Genomic DNA, 12,246 nt, shown 5'->3' on the forward strand with positions numbered 1-12,246 from the left:
AGGATGGCCTGATGGTTAGGGCACATTAATCAGAACCTGAAAGTTCCAGGTTCATATCCCGCATAATGTGATAGTCATTTTCACTTTTCTTTGCTGAAGAGCATCCCAAAAGTAGGTGGTGGTATTAACTAGTATTAATTCTAGTTCATAACTTCAACAATAGGGGCGCAGGTAGGTAACACTTTTATACGTTGCCATAATTTTCGACAGTTCGATCTCCACCGGTGGCACAGTACAAAAGCCGGAGGTGCCAAAACACTAAAATTCGATGTTTGATCCCTTTGGGGAGACATGTGTACAGATAGTACAATGTCAAATTCTGCTCTTGTTGAAGAACAGAAAATCTAGGAGGATGGGTGGGATGGTAGAAGTTATATTGTTTATTCTTACTAGCAATTGCACATTAAAAGCTCACCAGGTGGAGCTTTCACACCACACACACACACACACACGTATCAATGTTTTGTATTAAACGGGAGCTGTTATTTTTAACAGTGATTTTTGGTTTGTTACAGTTACAGTATTGTTTAATTGTTTGAGATATTTTTTGTTTGTATACAGTAGTCTGTGCTGTGCTCTGCCAACAGAGGATATCGAAACTAGAGTTTCAGGTTATAAGCTTGAGGAGCTGGTTGGTGTAGGGTACTTAATAAATCATACTTCTAATTTGTCAAACAAGAAGAAACCCAGAAAAAGAAGTAACAAAAACTAGTTTGTAAAATGTCCGCTAGGATAATATTCAAGCTCAAAGCTACGCATCTGTGCTCTACCAATTACGAGTTTTGAACTAGGAAGTTGAGTTATGTAAATTCAACGTATTTAACGAACTCCCCGTATTTTACGTCGTGCAAGAGTCTGGTGGTATTGGCTCTGCGTCTATAGAAAATATAATGGACTTCCAGAGGTCATAATCCCAGAACAAATGCTGTATGTATCCTTATTAAATTAAATCTCAGATACAGTTTGATTGTCAACAGTTTAAAGTTCCTTGTACTCTCTCTCCTGGACTTGTTCCCTTATGTCCCACATTAATGAAGTTAAAACAAGGTTAAATCTATAAAACAGTGTCCCGCATTGACGAAGTTAAAACAACGTTAAACCTACAAAACGTACTGACTGTTCCACATTTGTGAAGTTAAAACTTATAAAACACATTGCTGTCTCACTTTGATGAAGTTAAAACAATGTTAAACCTATAAAACATGCTGTCCGATATTTGTGAAGTTAAAACAAACTTGAACCGACAAAACACTTATTGTCCAATACCGGTGAAAGTTCGCGAAGAGAATTTTGAAAACGGATGATACGATATTTATCGGATTTTTCGTTATCAGTTATTCGTTTAATAAACCAGATATTTTTTACAAAAGCCGGTTATTAGGTCACGACTGGTATACAATATTTGAAAATGATACTTCAGTTAAAGAAAGGTTGACAGAAGGTTGATAGTCACTGGATTAAAGAGAAAGTAACTATTTGGCAGCACCTATCATTAATATTCGGGCTGTTCTCATGTAACAGCACTGGGTCATGACTGTCACATAGATCACACCTAGGCTGAGAAACAGGTACGTATGTAAGACAGCTGTACAATATTCGGGCTGTTCTCATGTAACAGCACTGGGTCATGACTGTCACATAGATCACACCTAGGCTGAGAAACAGGTACGTATGTAAGACAGCTGTACAATATTCGGGCTGTTCTCATGTAACAGCACTGGGTCATGACTGTCACATAGATCACACCTAGGCTGAGAAACAGGTACGTATGTAAGACAGCTGTACAATATTCGGGCTGTTCTCATGTAACACCACTGGGTCATGACTGTCACATAGATCACACCTAGGCTGAGAAACAGGTACGTATGTAAGACAGCTGTACAATATTCGGGCTGTTCTCATGTAACAGCACTGGGTCATGACTGTCACATAGATCACACCTAGGCTGAGAAACAGGTACGTATGTAAGACAGCTGTACAATATTCGGGCTGTTCTCATGTAACAGCACTGGGTCATGACTGTCACATAGATCACACCTAGGCTGAGAAACAGGTACGTATGTAAGACAGCTGTACAATATTCGGGCTGTTCTCATGTAACAGCACTGGGTCATGACTGTCACATAGATCACACCTAGGCTGAGAAACAGGTACGTATGTAAGACAGCTGTACAATATTCGGGCTGTTCTCATGTAACAGCACTGGGTCATGACTGTCACATAGATCACACCTAGGCTGAGAAACAGGTACGTATGTAAGACAGCTGTACAATATTCGGGCTGTTCTCATGTAACAGCACTGGGTCATGACTGTCACATAGATCACACCTAGGCTGAGAAACAGGTACGTATGTAAGACAGCTGTACAATATTCGGGCTGTTCTCATGTAACAGCACTGGGTCATGACTGTCACTTAGGTCACAGCTAGGCTGAGAAACAGGTACGTATGTAAGACAGCTGTACAATATTCGGGCTGTTCTTATATAACAGCACTTGGTCATGACTGTCACATAGGTCACACCTAGGCTGAGAAACAGGTACGTATGTAAGACAGCTGTATGACTTGTATGTTATTGCCACTTGAAGTAACAAATAATGGTACTGAAAACAGCGAAACATATACAGAGGAAAGTTGAGGTGTAACTTGAGGAAGAAATTTGTTAAACTCTTAACATAAAGCAGTTTAGAAGACAAATTACTTTAGATCCTAACGCACGTTCTGCTGAACTTTGGAGACTCTTTACGATATAAGTTTCGTAAACTAATTTTATTGTTTTTAAATGGAAGCTCAACTAAGTACATCAGCTAATATCTTCTTTCATAGCATTTTAATATATATTTGTTTTTTTTTTATTTCGACGTGTGTTCAACCCACGACACTCGACGTTCACGGGGAAACCAGGAACGTAGGGAAAGTCATGAAAAAGGTGAAAACGATCCAGGTTTTCCTCTCTTTTGAAATCACTTTCACTACTTTGGGGTAACAAAAATCTAGTCTGTTGACACCGTTTCACCACAAAAAAAACTTCTGTTAGTCACCGTGAGGGGGCGTGTAAATCTATTCTTATGAACCATATTCACACCCTGTAGTCCCGCCGTAGTGAAATCATTTGTTTTAAAAATAATAAACACGAACTTATTTTTAGCATTTTTATGAACTTCCGGTCACGTTAAACAGGTGTGATGGACAGTACATGGATAACAGTACCAAACAATGTCAGAAAGTGTAATGAATCATAAGGCAACCTCGTGACCTTTAGTAAAGAATTACAAATGATTTGTGGGTAACTCATTGTAGTATGGAGAGATGTGTTTTTATGTACATTCGTTTTCGTTACCCTTTCATTGGTCCCTTACTCCAAGGTTTAAGAAGATGTCTTTTTTTTTTACAACACTATATACCATACACATGTATATATATATATAAACAAAGAGAGTTTGTTCTTGAATTTCATGCAAAGCTACACGAGAGCTATCTTCGCTACCTGTCTCTAATTTAGCAGTGTAAGACTAGAGGGAAGGCAGTTAGTCATCACCACCCACCGCCAACTCTTGGGCTACTCTTTTACGAACGAATAGTGGGCTTAACCGCCACATTATAACCCCCCCACAGCTGAAAGAGCGAGCATGTTTGGTGTGACGGTAATTCGAACCCGCGACCCTCACATTATGAATCGAGTACCTTAACCACCTGGCTATGCCAGGCCCTACGGAGAGAGACATAAACATAATTTTTGTAGAAACAAAGAAGTATCGAAACTATAATTTTCTTATAAATTCAACATGAAAAATGGATAATTTTGCACGTAACGCAAAGTTTACTTTGCAACATAAGTTAAATCGTACGTGTTTAGTTGCTTCGAATTTTAAAACGATTGTCAGTAAGTAAGGAAAATATTAAATAACACCCGCTGCTAACTGTTAAGCTACATTTCTTTCATCAAATTATAACATTTGACTGTCACTTTTAGAGTACACCCATAATCTCAGAACGCGATTTGTTTTTTTTGGCAACGGATCGCGAATTCATACACATTAACTGATAGATCACGGTAAGCTGACCATTCTGGATGTATACATACACATTAACTAATAGATCACGCTAAGCTGACCATGCCGTGTGTATACACACACATTAACTGATAGATCACGCTAAGCTGACCATGCTGTATGTATACGGTCTATTAGATTTACGTCACCTAAGTTCCTTTCTTTTCATCGAAGATAGTCCTCGAGAAGCTTTGCGCGAAATTCAAAAAACAAAACAATACTTCTTTTAATTCAGCTATCCGTGAATTGTCTTTCTTTCTGAATAGTAATGCTCAACGTTTAATTTTGATGCTAGCTTTAAGGTGCTAAGCCTAACACAGACTTATGTTTATCGTCAGGTCCCTTCTTCACGACTCTAATCAGGCCCGTCTTTCCCAGTTAAATCCACGAATTTGAGGTATTCGCTGTCCTCTGGCGGTTCAGGTGTTCTTATCAATGAATATCATTTATGGACATGTCAAATATTTTGTTTTGTCGATATTAGATTTTTTCCAGCCGTTAAAGAATTTTCGAATCTCTGTTTTAACGTGTGAAATGCACGTTTTACAGTTAAAACTTACCGCTATTTCCAAGTATAGCACAACAGACGCGTAGCGTACATACACGTATAGTACACTTTACGCACATAGTATTTCAGTATAGAGATGGTTACGCCACTAAATTTTGACTTATTTGGCGAACGTACGTACTAGTAAGTTACGTCCCAGTAGAACAGAAGTATATTTTCAGATACCCCTGGTGGGAAGAGCAGAGATATCCCATTGTGTTTCGTTGTACTTAACTTGTAAAGACCCGGCATGGCCAGGTGGTTAAGGCGCTCGACTCGTAATCTGAGGGTCGCGACTTCGAATCCCCGTCACACCAAACATGCTTGCCCTTTCAGCCGTGGGGGTGTTATAATGTAATGGTCAATCCCATTATTTATTGGCAAAAGAGTAGCCGAAGAGTTGGCGGTGGGTGGTAATGACTAGCTGCCTTCCCTCTAGTCTTACACTGTTAAATCAGGGACGGATAGCGCAGATAGACCTCGTGTAGCTTTGCGCGAAATTAAAAACAAACAAACAAATTTAACTTCAAACCAACAAACAAGTTCGTGGAATACGTAGGGATCTTTGTGGTTTCCAAAAGGACATTTTATTTCAATGTGATATTCTTCTGAAAAATTGGAAATCTAAATCTTTGCCATCCGATTACGTTCTAATAAAAATTATTTCGTATTTGGAATCAAAGACAAACAATCGCCATCCATGATTCGATGAAAACGTTGTTTGTTTGCATTTTAGTTCGTTATCTTGTTAGGCGGCGACATATTGCAATCAGGTTAATTATAATTACTGTAGGTCAGACGATCTATTGATTGTCATAAGACATCCCGTACTATGAAGCTGTGGACACGCTATAGGAGTGAGTGTTTAATCTTACTACTCGGCCAGACAAGAATCCAAGAGTTGGCGGCTGGTGTTTATGACTAGCTGCCTTCCCTTTAGTCTGTCAGTTTAATGTGTTTTATGGGAGGTAATGATTCTAAGTTCTTAGTCACGTCCTCCATGGGGAACAATGATAAGTTTACGAAGTTACAACGTTAAAATCCGAAGTTCGATTCTCCGCGAGAGACACATCAGATAACCCAAGCCCGAAAATAAACATACCCTGTAGATGAGGTTTTTCTGTAGCTTTCTAGTAAAATGTTTCCTGGTGGTTGGTGTGACACTGTACCTGATTTTATCTCATTTCGACTGTGAAATAAAATAATATTATCGTATCGTATGTAGTTAATGCCACAATATATCATTAAAATTAGAATTTTAAAAGCCTATAACGTCACCGCCAAATACCATGTGTCATGGTTCGGTATCGTACCTTCCTTCGGGCTTAGGATGATGTAGTTGGTTCCGTATTGAGCTCTCCTTCAAAAGCATTTTTAATTAATGTATACATATTAATTATAATATCCGTGCTGATTTTGCCATTTATTATAAATAAGTTGAAGAATCGGCCTGTCCACAAACGTTTCATTTACCAACAAGTATCGTGGAAACCAAACCAATGTATCTTTTACAATCACACCGCATCGTTTTAAATCAGTTCTTCAGTTCCATTGGTGCTCGGGTTATTAAAAATTGTGACAAAACATACTGACGGTTTTGTTACCGAGGGAAAACCAACACTTTCTAGATGCACAGGAGATTAGAAAAGACGATCCTGGTTAGTTGGTGGAAATTTATAGCACTTTCTAAGTCAATCGTAGAAATGTGTAGCTCTTAAACGCTGGGTCAATTCGACACGCATGTTGTATGGCTTATTTTATTGTACTTGAAAAAAACAAGCTTTCTATAAGTTATGTGCAGCTTGTATGGAATGAATTCCATTCTGTTATAAGCGATGTTTGTACAAATTCGTATCTGAAAGTACGGAAATTCTGTTATAGTTTCATTTTTAAAGCAACAGATAAGATAGTCTACCTTTGTTATGGATACAAATGATTAATGTTTACGTTTTTCACCGAACAACGATGAACACGTGTCGTCACCTAACACTTCACTTGTTATTAAGTGACCCGTAATACGTCATCTTTTAAAATCAGATTACGAGTCGAATGCCTTAATCCATCTGACCATAATGGAACAGGCCCGGCATGGCCAGGTGATTAAGGCACTCTACCCATAATTCGAGGGTTTCGGGTTCGAATCCCCGTCGCACCAAACATGCTCGCCTTTTCATCCGTGGTGGCGTTATAATGTGATAGTCAATCCCACTATTCGTTGGTAAAAGAGTAGCCCAAGAGTTGGCGGTGGGTGGTGGTGAACTAGCTGCCTTCCCTCTAGTCTTACACTGCTAAATTAAGGACGGCTAGTACATATAGCCCTCGAGTAGCTTTGTGCGAAATTCAAAAACAAACAATTCGTTATGCCCCACATTTGTGAAGGTAAAATAACGTCAAAACCTAGAAAACACACAGACTGCAACTGCCCCACATTGACGAAGTTAAAACAATGTTAAGCCTACAAAAAAACTGATGAATTAAAAACAATTAGCTGGACGGAAGTTATGTAAATTCATGATTAATGAAAGGTTATTTTAGGATATGAAAGTTGTTTCCATTATATATAATTAAAAAAACAACAACAATCAAAACAGCAAAACAAAATGTGAAGCCGTAAGTTTGAACATATCTCTCAACAAATCACCAGGCCAAACTTCTTGAAGATCTATCAGCATGTAGAAGTAGTGGTTAAAAAAAAATCCCTCAGAAACACTCAGAAAAACCGCAAAATGCAAAACTGAACGTTTGTATGTAACCACACATGGATCTAATGAACTTCCATACCAGTTTTGGTGAAGATCAGTCCAATCCTGCGAATAATTTACATGGACATAAAACAGACAGTACTATTATAGTACTATTACTTTTGTATAGATGGCGCTAGTGCATTAATCGCGTGTGACGTTTCATGACGTCATATCTACACTCTAAGAATGCAGAAAAATAAAGTTCTCCATGACGAAAGACAAAGGAGAAACTAGAAGAAAGTGAAACCTATCGGAAATCTACGTGCATTCAACCAAGAGTTCTCACTGATCTATGTACCAAACAATGTCGTCAGTACCGTCGTCATTGATCTCTGTACCAAACAATGTTGTCAGTACTGTTGTCACTGATCTCTGTACCAAACAATGTTGTCAGTACCATCGTCACTGATCTCTGTACCAAACAATGTTGTCAGTACCATCGTCACTGATCTCTGTACCAAACAATGTTGTCAGTACCATCGTCACTGATCTCTGTACCAAACAATGTTGTCAGTACCGTCGTCAGTGACCTATGTACCAACCAATGTTTTATTGTTTTTATTTACTATAACCACTTAGAACAAGTGCTGTTTCCACTTAATATCGTTCCACGGACGTAAACACCAAGCTAATAAAAACCTATTAGGTGGAAACCGTTGTTACCTCTATATACATACATAGAAATATTAGGCATACATTTCACTTTGCTAAAGGTAAAGCGTGACAGTAAATATAGGTAGACTGTCATCTCAACGTACATTAGCAGGCCTCAAATACTAACAAAATTGGAATTGAGAAATGCGTGGTGGAAATTACACAGGTGCGTGAGCCCTTGTCTCCTTCATTAAAACCTTAACTAGCCATCTGTTGGAAAGGAAGTTAACTGGGTAGAACAGCTAATAAATAGATTAAAAATAATACATGAACCACCAAGAATAAGAAGTCAAACTATTTCCTGAAGTTAACTGTTACGATATCCACATGTCGGAGAAAACACCTTATTAAAACACCTCGGTCAGTATGTTATACTATTAGCAGTGAGAAAATGGAGTTCTCATCTGGAAAGTTCGAAAACTTCAAAATATCGAATGTCACCGAACCCTAATTACAGTCAGGAGAATCAGAGTCAGTCAGACATGATCAGGTGTTCAAGCACTTGACTCGTAATTGGAGGGTCGCGAGTGCGAATCCCCGTCACACCAAACATGCTCGCCTTTTCATCCGTGAGGGCGTTATAATATGACGATCAATCCCACTATTCGTTGGTAAAAGAGTAGCCCAAGAGTTGGCGGTGGGTGGTAATGACTAGCTGCCTTCCCTCTAGTTTTACACTGCTAAACTGGAGTGTAAATCCATAGTTGCTAATCAACTGCTTAGTAAGGTAATGTTATTTGTGCTCAGCTATAAATGGATGAAAACAAAAACTTATTGCAGACTATGTGACGGAACAGATCGGTTTTTACCTGTGTAAATTTGTGATAACTTTAGGCCTAAACAAATTTTTTTATTTAACTAAGGAAAGGGCGATCTTTATCCATAAGTTTGATTAATGATAACACAAAAACTAAATGTTTGTTGCTATACACATGCGCACCAAAAGTTCGTTGTTGGTCGTTCAACTTCGATTCCAATACGATTATATCTCAGACCGTTTATTCTAAGTAAACTACATTTCATCAAAAACACATTGCGAATGATAAGATATATATATATATTCGAGTTATTTATCTGGCAGTGTTGAAAAAGATTAAACCAATGCTGTCATATGAGAAAAGTTGACTTTGATACGTCGTTCAAACCTGGTATCGTTATAAATCGCGACTTTCCGTGCGCCCCCTGGTAAAACATTACTCCACAAGGACAAATAGGTTTTATTTATAATCACATTGTAACTTTGAGAAGAGAACTTTTATTTTAACGGTGAATATTAAGAATTCGAACTTTAATGAGTTCTACAATTTTTTAGTATTTATTTATTCAGGACGTACATGTATTCTTATTTCTAACCATGTTTTTGGTTTACGTCATGAAACAGAGCAGTGAGGCATGAACTCTAATAAATACTTGTATTAAAGCCACTATTTCAGCTAATACAGTAGTTTATCACATATTGGTATTTTTACCTGAACGGCACTAGGGCTCCTGAAGCAGACTAATTCACTATCACTTCTATAACTCATCCACAACTGAAACTGCGGATTGCGTTTAGTAGCTATGTAGTAGCTTAAACACTATGTCATTTCCGAAAATCTACTTACCATAAACCAGTAATCATATTAAATCAATATAACTGTATTTTTAAACATATTTTTATTTATTTAAAATCCATAGTTTTCAATCTTAAACAATTCACCCCCAAAATCCGTAAACATCCGGTCTTACTGAAATATAAATCCAAACTTATGTTGAAAGATAAATATTAACAACTGATTTAATGTAATCGTTGTTGTTTTTAATAAAGAAATTCACTTCGGAAATAATAAAATCTATTGATTCGATTTGTGACAGTCATTCCCGAAACAATTGTATAGAAAAATTAAAACGTTTAACGTTAAAAAGTTCGTTGCTAATTTCTGTCTCCAGGAGAATGAGCGGTAAGTTTAGATTTTTATAATGATTAATTGCAATATTCGATTTCTTACGGTGGACACAGTAAATATACCAATGTATGTTTGCTGTATAATAAACAAATTGTAATAATTATTTTATAAATATTAAATAAATAAGTAAAGGATTTCTTGGATATTCAGTTTTCAGTCATTGAACAACCAACCACAGATATTTCGAATTATTAGTGATGTCGAGAAAACCCACTTGTAGAGAAATATATATGTAAAAACGGCTCGTTTGGATTGAGAAAATAGTTTACATAGAGGAGCGAATGTAAACTATTTTCTCAACCCAAACGAGCCGTTTTTACACATATATTTCGAATTATTATCCACATAATATTTATTTTCAAATGCAACTTTAAGATGGCGCTATATACTGACAATATCTTACGTATACTATAGGCCTTTTTTTGTCCCCAAGCATCATTCCAAATGATCAATATTTTATATTTGTATATTTGATGGATATTGTATTGGTAAATTCTGGAAAACTTCGTTTTTAAGAAAATCTTATGTCATTTGAACTCACAGTTTATAGTAAAGTTTTAATCTTATCAAATATTCTAGAGCAAAATTACGATAATAAAACTTTTTTTTTGTATTCTTAAGTTAGTTGGTATGGGTGTTAAAACTTTATTTTTATTAAAGTTTTGATACCCATACAAGCCGTCTTTAGAATACATTTGTGGATTTCTTGTTATCACTCAACAACCTTTTGTTTGTTCAACACCTCGTGTTATTGCAATAGATTAAGCATTTGAGAGTGATATTTTAATAAATGAAACTATCAGTACCCGTACTAACAAGCACTCACGTGTAATATGTTGTTATCTTTATGGTATAATCTATTTCCTTGACTCTCTGTGCTAAACTGTGTTACATTAAAACTTGTACTACGACGTGTATGAAATTCACTCCATACACATCTCTGTTGTTTCTCAAAACACTCGGCGCTGAAAATATTTACAAAAATAGTTTTGAGATCAACTGCTTTGTAAGGTAATGTTATTTGTGCTCAGCTATAAATGGACACTGGTTCATCTGTACTGCTAGTAATAGCGACATGGGCAAAGTTTCTTCCTCCTTAATATATTTATCAAGACAAATGAAATAGGGGGTATTTTATCTTTTTCTTGTGGTGAAAGGCCCCATGGTGGACGAACTAGGAAGTTGATTTGTGGTTCGCGTCCAGTTATCGTGCTATGGTACGTTATAAGAGTGACGGTTAAATAATTATTTCGTATTAACTAAAAGTAGTCTAAGGTTTGGCGGTGGGTGATTTTAAATAGCTGCCTTTACTTTAATCACTTGAAAATTAGGTACGACCAACGCCCATAGTACTGGAGTAGCCCTCCGCTAGTACAGCGGTATGTCTACGGATTTACAACGCTAAAATCAGGGGGTTCGATTCCCCTCGGTGGGCTCAGCAGATAGCCTATGTGGCTTTACTATAAAAACACACACAGTACTGGAGTAGAGTTGTGTGAAATTCAAACACAAACAAACAAAAAAGATTCACTGCCACCAATGTGAGAGATGAACCACGGGTTTTAACATTATAAGTTTATAACTTACCGCTGAGTCACTGGGGAACAACAAGCCAAATGAAAGTTAATTCGGGTAAGGTATATTTCACTTACTTATTGAAGTAGATGTGTGGGCTTACTAGAAGACTCTAAATTAGTCTAAAAACTGCACACAAATTGTGTTTGGTGGAACATCAAAGTAATTATTTTCTAAGCTACACCGTAACGTCAAAAATAACTTATTTAATCAGATGGGAGCTTTACTGCTGATAAAATGGTTCTCTGTATTTTATGTATTATAATTCTCATATGAAATATTAAATATAAAACTTAGCAATAGGATAAGAGTGCGAAAGATGGCAGCACAGTAGAAACTATACTGTCTGCTTTTCTTCGCGAAGTAATCGAATATGGTCTTTGAGGTAAATAAACACAGTTATTTATCCTAGTCGCTGACACAAAGTTTTAAGGTTTGTTTCTCTAGACTTAATAAAAAATAACCCAGCTCTAAACAGGACTTAAAGATGCAGCGACTCAGAAGGTGTAGCGAAATTCTTGCAACTTATTTAACAATATTGCGACAATGGTACTTCCGAAATATTATCTCAAATATGACATGTTGAGCAAATCGCGCGTACTTCTTTACATACTACAAATTTGTAGTGCTAAGTGGCGTTATCTATTGAGAACGAATACAAATAAAACAAAAAAGTCCCTTTTAGCAGTAAATCTTTATACTGATTGAACGAGTTATTTTAGTACGTAG

This window comes from Tachypleus tridentatus, chromosome 6 (genome assembly GCF_004210375.1).
Source record: "Tachypleus tridentatus isolate NWPU-2018 chromosome 6, ASM421037v1, whole genome shotgun sequence".
NCBI lineage: Eukaryota > Metazoa > Arthropoda > Merostomata > Xiphosura > Limulidae > Tachypleus > Tachypleus tridentatus.